The sequence below is a fragment of the Balaenoptera borealis genome (assembly GCF_965194805.1).
Source record: "Balaenoptera borealis genome assembly, chromosome: 12".
NCBI lineage: Eukaryota > Metazoa > Chordata > Mammalia > Artiodactyla > Balaenopteridae > Balaenoptera > Balaenoptera borealis.
In genome coordinates this window covers 84,649,346-84,660,484 of record NC_138869.1, presented here as the reverse complement: position 1 = coordinate 84,660,484, position 11,139 = coordinate 84,649,346, and the positions used below count along the sequence as shown (strand labels likewise).

The 11,139-nt window shown below is 41.1% G+C and overlaps 1 long non-coding RNA gene across 1 annotated transcript; it reads right to left on the bottom strand.

Moving 5' to 3' along the window:
• Positions 1 to 216: 216 nt before the first annotated feature.
• On the bottom strand, positions 217 to 11,115 carry LOC309607609. Its single transcript, XR_014232464.1, has 2 exons — positions 7,751 to 11,115; positions 217 to 7,220 (listed from the first exon to the last, which is right to left on the bottom strand). It is a non-coding gene; the product is annotated as an uncharacterized lncRNA (long non-coding RNA).
• Between the last annotated feature and the right edge of the window lie 24 nt (positions 11,116 to 11,139).

Genomic DNA, 11,139 nt, shown 5'->3' with positions numbered 1-11,139 from the left:
TACTTAAGATGGAAAGCACCAACACACTGTGTCATACACTATTGCAACGTTCTCTTCATCCACATAGCACATGAGGATGAATGTATTCTCACCAAATATGTCCTTCTTTAACATGTGAGCAGAGTCATTGTTTGGTGGGAGAGAGAGAAAATAAAAGTGATGCCAAGCTTCAATGACCTTCTTTTTTTCAATTTCATTTTAATTTATATTTTATATTTTATATTTTATATTTTTATATTCATTTTATTTTATATTTAGGTTTCACATTTTGCTTTTTTATTTTTTTAATTGAAGTATAGTCAACATATAATATTATATTAGTTTCAGGTGTACAACATAGTATTTCGACATCTATATGCATTAGGAATTGGCCACCAGGATAAGTTTAGTAATCATCTGTCACCACACAAAGTTATTGCAATGTTACTATGTTCCGCATGCTGTACATTACATCCCCGTGACTTATTTCTTTATTTTCCAGATGGAAGTTTGTACCTCTTCATCTTATTTTGCTCCTCCCCCACCCACCTCCCCTCTGGCAGCCACTAGTTTGTTCTCTGTATCTGAGTCTGTTTCTGCTTTGTTATGTTTGTTCTTTCGATTTTTTAAAATTCCACATATAAGTGAAATCATACAGTATTTATCTTTCTCTGTTCAGTGACCTTTATTTGTCTCAGATGTGGTTTCACCGCTGATGTTTCATCCCAGCATTTCACGCTGGCCTCCTCAAACTTTTTTTTTCAAAGTCTTAACAACCATCATGTCGAAGTGACCTTAAAAACTGTACAGAAGGCACCTTTTGGGGACAATATGTTCATGGGGAAAAAAATCTCTTTGTCCCCCTTCTCCCCTCCCATCTGTGCTTCTGCCTAAAGGCATTTGTATTTCAGAGCTTAACACTCTGTTCTTTAGATCTTAGGTGCCGATTTTCATTTTCAGAAGCCATACCAGAGAAACTGAGAAATCCCTTTTTTGACTTGACTCCTGGGAACTTTGTAAAGAATGAATGTCAGATTCGGGCTTTATTTAAACCTTGCTTTAGCTCATTAAAGGACAAATTCTGTCTATTTAAAATTTTAATCATTACATGTCAAGAGCCACCATAACCAGACTCAGTACAACTTTAAAACACATCAGCTGATTTGGGCAGGGTCACCAAATGCATCCATTTTTCATTGCATTTAATCTCAAACATCTTTTAGATTTTGCATTTAATCTCAAACATCATTTTTGGCTTTTTAAAAAAAATTTTTATTTATTTTATTTATTTATTTTTGGCTGCATTGGGTCTCTGTTGCTCTGCGTGGGCTTTCTCTAGTTGCAGCGAGCGGGGGCTACTCTTTGTTGCGGTGCGCGGCCTTCTCATTGTGGTGGCTTCTCTTGTTGTGAAGCACGGGCTCTAGGTGCGCGAGCTTCAGTAGCTGCGGCACCCAGGCTCAGCAGTTGTGGCTCACGGGCTCTAGAGCACAGGCTCAGTAGTTGTGGTGCACGGGCTTAGTTGCTCCTCAGCACGTGGGATCTTCCTGGACCAGGGCTCGAACCCGTGTCCCCTGCATTGGCAGGCAGATTCTTAACCACCGTGCCACAAGGGAAACCCCATTTCTGGCTTTCTTACTGGTCACCACAGTCACATCTTTAAAAAAAAAAAAAGAAACAATACATTTAATCAGATAAGTCAATATTAGGAACTATTCAGTACTCACATAGAGCATGTTTTTATGTTGTAGGCACAAACATTCCCCAAATGTAACTATTTGTGTGTAGTTTTCTCTTAAGCAAATTTACCTGAAAATCTATGATCATAGATTTTGAACTCCATGAAAGAAAATTCTAATTTTCCCTCTGAGATTTTTTTTTTAAGATTAGTAAAGAATGTTTTAACAAAAATGAACCACAGAATGAAGTTAGATTTTTAAAGTATTTTTAAGATCTGTAAGTAAACAGTGACTTCACCTGCCTACACTGTGAAAGGCCGTGGAAGTTTTAAATGAACCCCCCAATGCTGAGCTGTGTGTCTCTTTATCCCTTTACCCCAGCCTCTGCATTTTAATGGCATAAGTCAAGTAATGCTATCATCTGTTTGAAGATCCAATGAAGTCACTTTTTCTAAACAAAGGATGAGTTAGACTGGATTTTAAACATTATTAAAGGTTTATCTCACAAGGTTCTCCCAACCTAATAGTTCTGGAGACCTAATGGAGATGATTTTAATAGGAGGGGTGGAGGTGGGGGCAGAAGATGGAGAGTTGGGGTTTGGGGAAGGAGGCAGATTGAAAAGGATTAAAAAAAAAAAAAATAGACATCTGGTCTCTGTCTGGGTTGAAAGTGCACTTCTTACCTCCCCAGAAACAAATGGAGAGGAAACATGGGTTAATGTTAGGGAGACACTAGGAGTTAATCATTCAGGGTACAGATAAAAGCAAGAAGGAATTCTGAAAATTGTGCCCTCCCTTTCAAAACTGAAGCCATTTGCAAGAAGCAGAATGGGAGAGCTTATTAGCTTGACTCCTTTGCCCTCTGCAGCAGGTGCTCCCAGGTGAAATCCTGGCACTTCGTGAAATGAGAGTTCGCTCTGCAAAATCAGAAGAATTGAGGGCACCGAAGAACAGCCATCAGGTGAGTTTGGCACGAAACTAAGTCGAAATTCCACGTTTGTGTCGGAGGCTCCTCGACCTCCCCCATCCTCGTTGCCCTCCACAGAGGTAACTGAAAAGAAGTCAGACAGACAGAGCTGCCACTGACGGAGCTGCCATCCTCATGCGCCACTGCTCTGTCATCCTGCAGCATCAGTAGCTTTGGGAGGAGCAAGGCAGGGTTGCCAAGGCATTCGATTGTATGTCCACTTCCATTCTATTTTCAGTGCCCTTTATGCAAAAGAGGTTCTGCTGCAGCCCCACTTCCTCTTAAGAAGCTTGCCACCCAGATCCACCCCTTGCCTTTCCACAAACCCTGCGAATTGTTTTACTCCCTATGGCCGACCCCGTGGCTGGTGCTACGAGGTGGATCCCTTCCTTCTTTCTTCTCCTCCTTCCTATGTCTTCCTGCCCTCAAACAATTTCAGCCCTGTACTTGATGCTAGAGATACAAGGGAGACCAGAACGTTCCCTGCCCTCGAATCCTTCTCAGTCCAGTGAAGGAGACAGAAACTGAGGTCTGAAAACTCTGACTAATAAAGCAGCATGTCTCAGAGTTCCAGCTCATATGGAAAGTAGAACTGACGTCTTCTGACTCACAGCAAAACCTCCGTCACAATGCCACATACAAAACATGCTATTTATACATGGATGAGTTCCATTAACAGATAGATTTATCATTTCAGGAAAGGCCATTGGTGCCAAGATAGCAGCATTTCAAGTACTACCTTATCTTCCTCCCACTCGCTAAAGGAAGACTTTATCTGAAAGAATATGTTCCCCCACGGCTAGAGAGGCTGCCCAAAGGACACAGGCTTTTCTTACCGACAGGTGTGCAGCACATGTGGGTAAGGCCCTTCCCTCAGCATAGGGACCACTCCCCGCCCGCACTGTCACTCATGAGCTCCTGAGGCAGATGGAGAGGCAAGGCCTGGCCAGCCAGTGCCGCCTTCTGGAGGGACCAGGGCCTTGCAGGTGTTGTGGTTGGTGGCGCAGTAGAAGCAGATGTCAGGCCTTCCAGGAAATTCTTCCCTTTGTATACAACAGAGTGTCCTAATGCAGCTGGGCTTTTAGCGGTTGGGCACATAGCAGCATCAGGAAATTCAAGTTCAGGGATGGACACCAGAGATCAGGAGAGTTAACAGAAAGAATGAGAAGCTTACAAGTTTACAGATAGCCTGGTGACACAAAATCAGAGAAAACATTAGGGACCTTTATCTAGTCCCTTATGAACACCTCTCAAATCTTTCTGATTTCAGATGTTACAAATTCATCCCACCAACATTGGACCTGTGAGTCTCAGAGAAAACAAGTCTCCGTTGCTTGAGGAACGACTACTTCATTTACTGTCTTTCAACCCTACCCTGCTGCAAACTGTCAGGTCCCTACCCCTTTCTCTTCCTTACAGATCCAAAAATGGTTCTATAAAGCACAATTTGAAAATCACTGCCACGGTACATTACTAGGAAACTTGTTCATGTGTTAAAACTCAAACATCACTTCTATTTCAAAGATCACCTCCTCAATGTTTTGGTTAGCTATAGTTGTGTAACAAACTACCCAAAACATAGTGGTTCAAAACAACATGGATTTTATTTGCTCCCAGCACTGTCACTTATTAGCAATGTCAATGTGTATGATTCCATGAGGCAGGAATTCAGGACAGCTCAGTGAAATAATTCTCCTCTATGTGGGGTCAGCTGGGGTCATCAGGTGGCTGGGCTGGGCTGGTTGGGCTGGGCTGGAAGGTCCAAGAAGTCTTCACTCTCATAGCTGGTGCCTGGGTGCTCCTCCAAGAGGCCTCTCTCTATCCACATGCCTAATGAGCTTCCTTACAACATGGTGGTCTTTGGGTAGTCAGTCCTAAGTCCATGATGGCTGGCTTCCAGGGGAAAACATTCCAAGCAACAAAGGCAGGAACTGCAGATCTCCTGCCTCAGAAGTTAGTGTCCTGCCTCAGAAGTTAGTGTCCTGCCTCAGAAGTTACATGGGCTCATGTCTACTACACTCCAACTAGTCGCAAGACCAGCCTAGATTCAGAGGGAAGGTAGGTAAACCTGCCTCTCCATGAGGGAAGGGCAAAAGAATTTGCAGCCACCTTTAATCTACCACAGCGAGGGCAGCCTTTCCATAACTCCAGTTGAAGCCTCAGACTCTATTACGGTCTCTCCTTGCCTCTTGAATTTCTGTTTCATGACATTTATCATAAGTTAGTTATGTGACGAGCTGTCTTCCTCATCAGGAGCCTTATGGCCAATGAGGGCAGGGAATGAGGTGACTCTGTTAGACTCACCATCGCATACCCACTGCCTGGGGCAGTGCCAATGCATCGTGGGCTTTTGGAAAATGTTTGTTTAGACAATAGGATAAACTGTTACCAGGAAAATAGAAAAACACACTTAGGGGAAGTCAGAACAACATAATGTAGTTCATGTGATATAGTTCTATTGGAGGAAAAAAGATAAAACAGTGCTCCGAGTCTTTGAAATCCATCTTTTTGGGTAACAAATTTTTCATTAACCACCTAGAAATCTCATACTTCCTATCTTTTCCACCACGGAGGGAAAAATCTGATATGTTCCATTTAGTCACATCTGTATATAAATTTTCCAGAGTATCTATATATTTTTAAAAATTGTTTTAATTGTGGAAAATTACACACACAGAAAATTTACCTTCTTAACCATTTCTAAGTGTATATTTCAGTGGTGTTAAGTATCTTCACATTGTTGTGTAACCATCACCACCATCCATCTCCAGAACGCTTTTAATCTTGCAAAACTGAAACTCCGCCTATTAAACAACTCCCCGTTTCCCCACCTCCCCAACCCCCATTTTATTTTCTGTCCCTATACCTCTACTCTATAGATACTTCATGTAAGTGAACTCATACAGTATTTGTCTTTTTGTGTCTGGCTTATTTCACTGAGCATAATGTCCTCAAGTTTCATCCATTTTATAGCACGTGTTAGAATTTCCTCCTTTTTGAAGGCTGAATAATATTCAGAATCATCTATATTTTTAAACCAGGTTTTTCCTTGTAATTGTGAAATTAATTATATCTATTCTGAGAAGGTGTAAGAGAACGGCAGTGCCTTGAAACACTAAGCTTACCTACCCATGCACACCGTGTAGCCTTATTCTTTTTTTTTTTTAGACTTGCTTTACAATATTGTGTTAGTTTCTGGTGTACAGCAAAGTGATTCAGTTACATATATGTATTCTTTTTCAGATTCTTTTCCACTATAGGTTATTACAAGATATTGAGTATATCAATAGATCCTATGCATTTTAGTTATTCCTCATCTTCTCCGGAAGGTGTCGCTAGTCCTTGAAAATGGAAGGTCACATCTGGCCATTAGGCAATTAGGTGATAGATTTTCCTTCAAATAATTCCTACTTGGTCACCCAGACAAAGCTGTGCTGAGCATACCCAGGGAATGGTGCCCCTGACATCCTCCTGTCTGCCTTTTCAATCTCTTTTCTTCTTGTTACAACCTCCCTACCCCATGCCTTCCCCCTCCTCCCATCTTTTAATACCGACCTGTTCCAGGAGTCTCTCTCCTGGGCAGTCACCTTGGAATTTAGTAATCCCCTTCTCATCCTACCAGACTCACCTGCCATGTCTCTTGTATCCCAGAGACCCTTCCCAGTAAACACCCAAGTGTGAATAGGATCACAGATGATATTTGTGAGTGAAAGGTTTATAGCTGGGTTTTTTTTTTCCCTTTCTTTATTTCCCAAGCTTTCTTTGAATTGGTTACACATTTTATAATTTAAAATTAATTTTAGGGACTTCCCTGGTGGCACAGTGGTTAAGAATCTGCCTGCCAATGCAGGGGACACAGGTTTGCACCATGGTCCAGGAAAATCCCACAGGCCGTGGAGCAACTAAGCCCGTGCGCCACAACTACTGAGCCAACTCTCTAGAGCCTGCAAGCCACAACTACTGAGCACACGCGCCACAACTACTGAAGCCCGCACGCCCTAGAGCCCTTGCTTCACAAGAGAAGCCACCACACTGAGAAGCCGGTGCACCGCAACGAAGAGTAGCCCCCGCTCACCACAACTAGAGAAAGCCCGCACACAGCAACAAAGACCCAACATAGCCATAAATAAATTAATTAATTAAATTAAAAAATAAATAAAATTAATTTTAAAAAGTTAAGCCAAGTTTTTACTAGGTCAGCAGTGGCATAATTCTACTCTGTCTTTTACACCTAATCTTCCCGATTTTTGCCATTACTGAGCACCATCTGTGTTATTATTTGCCTAATAACTTTAAAACAATTATTTTTATTTATTTTTTTATTTTTTATTGAAGTATAGTTGATTTACAATGTTCTGTTAGTTTCTGGTGTACAGTAAAATGATTATATATATATATGTATTCTTTTTCACATTCTTTTCCATTATAGGTGTTATTACAACATATTGAATATAGTTCCCTGTGCTATACAGTAGGACCTTGTTGTTTATCTATTTTATATATAGTGGTTTGTATCTGTTAATCCCAAACTCCTGCTTTATCCCTTCCGCACCCCCTATCCCCTTTGGTAACCATAAGTTTGTTTTCTGTGTCTGTTTCTGTTTTTTAAATAAGTTCATTTGTGTCATATTTTAGGTTCCACATGTAAGTGATATCATATATTTGCCTTTGTCTGACTTACTTCACTTAGTATGATAATCTCTAAGTCCACCCATGTTGCTACAAATGGCATTATTTCATTCTTTTTTATGGCTGAGTAATATTCCATTGTATATTTATAACACATCTCTATCCATTCATCTGTTAATGGACATTTAGGTTGTTTCCATGTCCTGGCTATTGTGAATAGTGCTGCTATGAACATAGGGGTGAGTGTATCTTTTTGAATTATAGTTTTGTCCAGATATATGCCCAGGAGTGGGATTGCTGGATCATATAGCAACTCTATTTTTAGTTTTTTAAGGAAACTCCATACTGTTTTCCATAGTTATTTGCCTAATAACTTTTATTAAACTTATTCACTTTTCTACAAAGTTAAATAAATATACCTTAAAAGATAATTTTATGTGACATTCTAAAATGGAAAACGCATTTGCCACAAATATAAAGTAACCATAAAAGTAAATACAACAGAAATAAAACAATATTCTCAAATCTACTTTAAAGCATTGCCTGCTGGAAGCTGGGATCCTTTGTTAAAAGGGTGATTAGCAAGTGTTAAGGATCTTCTCCTAGGGGTAATCAGATTGATTGGAGGAGCACTGAGTCATTGTTAATTAGTACAATGGGCCTCATATCTCTTTAGGGTTCATTTGCACTTTAATGAAGTAATCTTGAAGACTACACTTTGGCTGGAGGGAAAGACTTTCTCAAAGTTGTATTTCAGATGTAGGGGCTGGTGGGCGTGGAAGAGGTGTGTGTGCACCCATTAGGGTTAGGTGGCCTTGTCCCGAAGGTGATACCCCCTGGGGTGCACTAAATTGTTTGGCCTGCACCCAGGCCCCACAAGCAGGGATTAAGGTAGGAAGATGATAGAGTCATCTACCAGGGCCTGACCATAGCTCCTGTACTCATACAGATATTCAAGCAGGCAAAAGCACGCTTTTCTCGTTTTTTCGACCGAGAGCATTAATCACAGACAGGCAGAAGGAAAAAAATGCGGCAAAGCTGAGAGCAAAGTGCTGCAGAAATAGACTTCCTGCAAAATTGTCTTTGCAGCTTTTTCCCTCTTCAGTTTAGTCTTTGCTCATTGCTACAGTTATTGTCAAGTCACTAATTACAAGTGAAGACCCAAACACTAGATAAATCTATGAATATTAGGCTGTAGTAGAAAGAGCTCTAGAGCTGGAAGTAGGAAACCTGAAATCCAGTCCTCTTCCAGCACTTCTTCGCTGTATCATCACCAAGACCCACTTATCCCATCGCTTATCACGTCTCATCTGCCATTAAATCTTCAATTCCCTCCCCCTTATTTGAATGAATTAGGATCTGAGGGCTCCAACTAGAACCTCTGTAAGATGAGAACAACATCTTATCCCCACCCTGGAAGGCTGGGGACTGGACCAGATAATCTCTTGTACCCACCAGTTTGGAGGTCACAGAATCCTATGAACTAGCAAAAATCAACTGTACACATGTGCCTAATTCTTGAGCATGAAGCAAATACAAGATATACCAGTGTCTGAGCTGTCAACAGAGACAGTTATGTATAGATAGCCAACTATGCACAATAAGGATGATGAAGATATGTAATTTTTATTGAATTTTTATGGAATCCTCACAACAGCCCCATGAATTAGTTTCTATTACTATCCCCATTTTAAAGGGGTAGAGACCAAGGCACAGAGAGTCCAAGTCATTTGTCCATAGTGCACAATCAACACGCAGGAGAGAGGCTTTCGAACAGAGGTGGTCTCCCTCAGGAGCTGTGCTCTTAGTGCTAACATCACACCACTTAGGCAAATAGGAGGAAGAAGGTATACAAACCACTGCCTCGCCCTCAAAGCCTTGCACCCTAAAGGGGGCGGGCACAAATGCAAGCACTAAGCCAGGTAGAATGCAGTCAGGGGCAAATACAGCTGTTAGGACAAAGTGTTCCTTCTGGGTGGGCGTATAGGCGAGAGTGAGGAGCAGTGGGCCCAGGCTTCCACATCTGTACCATGATTCCCTGGGAGGGAACACAGAGGATCATGCAAATAGAACAGCACAATTTTCAAAAGATGGCTTGATGGTCCCCTTCACGCCTGGCCTGCCACCTGTGTTCTGACATCAATCAAACTTAGCATCACTAATAGGGACAGCAGGCAAGGGACCCTGAAGGGACGGACAGGAAGCCCACTGCCCCTCTGAGGAAGGAGTCTTGCTCCTGTTAAATCAGTGAAACAAGGAGGCCATAGACCCGAGGTGGCTTTAATGCCATGACGACCTGAATAAGTAAAGCAAAACCTAAGCCTGTAAATGCCTCAAGGTTACGAAATTGAAACCTAAGGACAACCAATCACAAACAGCCAACTAGGCTTTAAGCTACAGCCAATCAGTAATTTCCATGCTCTGTTTCTGCCTTTTCTCTCTAAAAGTCTCTCCCAGCTCCTGCTAGTGGAGGACTCCTAACTAGCCCTGGTTTGATGCTGCCCAATGTGGAATCAATTTTTGCTCAGATAGACTTAAAAATTTTAATATACCTCAGTTTATCTTTTAATACTCCCAACAATCTAATGATGTCCTCAGAGCTAACTTACATGAAATGCAGGAAATAGAGGAGAAAGTTAAGTGATACCACAAGGAAGCAAGGCAACAAATACAGAATATGGAAACATTCTGTAAGAAAACAGACCTGTTTTCTGTAAGTCAATGACATGGGAAGTCAAAGGAGAGGGGACTAGTCTGGATGAAAACACTAAAGGGCAATAACAACGTTGTGTAATATGGACCCTAGCTCCAAGAAGCCAACTGTAAAAAGACATTTTTGAGATAATCAAGGAAGTCTGATTCTGGGTGATGTAGTGGATAATACCAAGAAAAAGTCATTTAGTTAGGAGTAAATGTGGCATTGTGGTTGTATAAGAAAATGTCATGCTTTAGAGATCTGTCATGCTTTTAGGGATTTGATATGATTTCCAGCATCTTCTTTAAAATATTTTAGCAAGAAAGAAAAAAGGGATAGATATAGAAGACACAACACAATTTTTATACTATTGAGTTTCACCAATGCTGGGGGGGGGTTCACTCCACTGGTCTCTCTCCAATTTTATGTATGTTTGAATATTCATAACAAACTACGAGTACACAGCCCCAAGCTGGAAACAAACCAACTGTCTGTCCATCAACAGGTGAATGGATAAACCAATAGCCATACAATGGAATACTATTCAGCAGTGAAAAGGAATAGACAGCTGATACACAAAACAACATGGATGAATCATGAAAGCATTGTGCTGAGTGGAAGAAGCCAGATTCGAAAGGCTGTATGCTCTATGATTCCATTTATAAGACATTCTGAAAAAGACTAAAGGGACAGAAAATTGATCAGTGGTTGAAGGGCCTAGGGTAGGAGGATGGGACTGAGTACAAAGAGGCAAGGGGAATTTGGGGGGTGGGGATGGAAATGTTCCATATCCTGGTGGAAATGGTCTATATCTTGGTGGTTATGTAAGTGTATACATTTGTCAAAATTTATAGAACTATGCACCAAAAAAAGGTGAATTTTACTCTAAGTAATTATACTTTAATTACTTTAATATACTACTCTAAGTAGTATACTTTAATTAACCTGAGTTTAAAAACAAATAGAATGAGACCAAGAGCTAAGGAAGAAAGGGAGGGAGGAAGGGAGGAAAGGAGAGGACGGGGATCCTCTGCATAGCAGGCTTGGAGCCTGGAGACGGAGCAAAACTCTTTGCAAACACTGACCAGTGCAAGGTCAGAGTCATCTTGAGAACCACTGCTTCCCTGTGACTGTTTCCACAGTCTCAGGGAGAAAAACAAAAATATATAAATTCTTATATAAAAAAAAAAAAA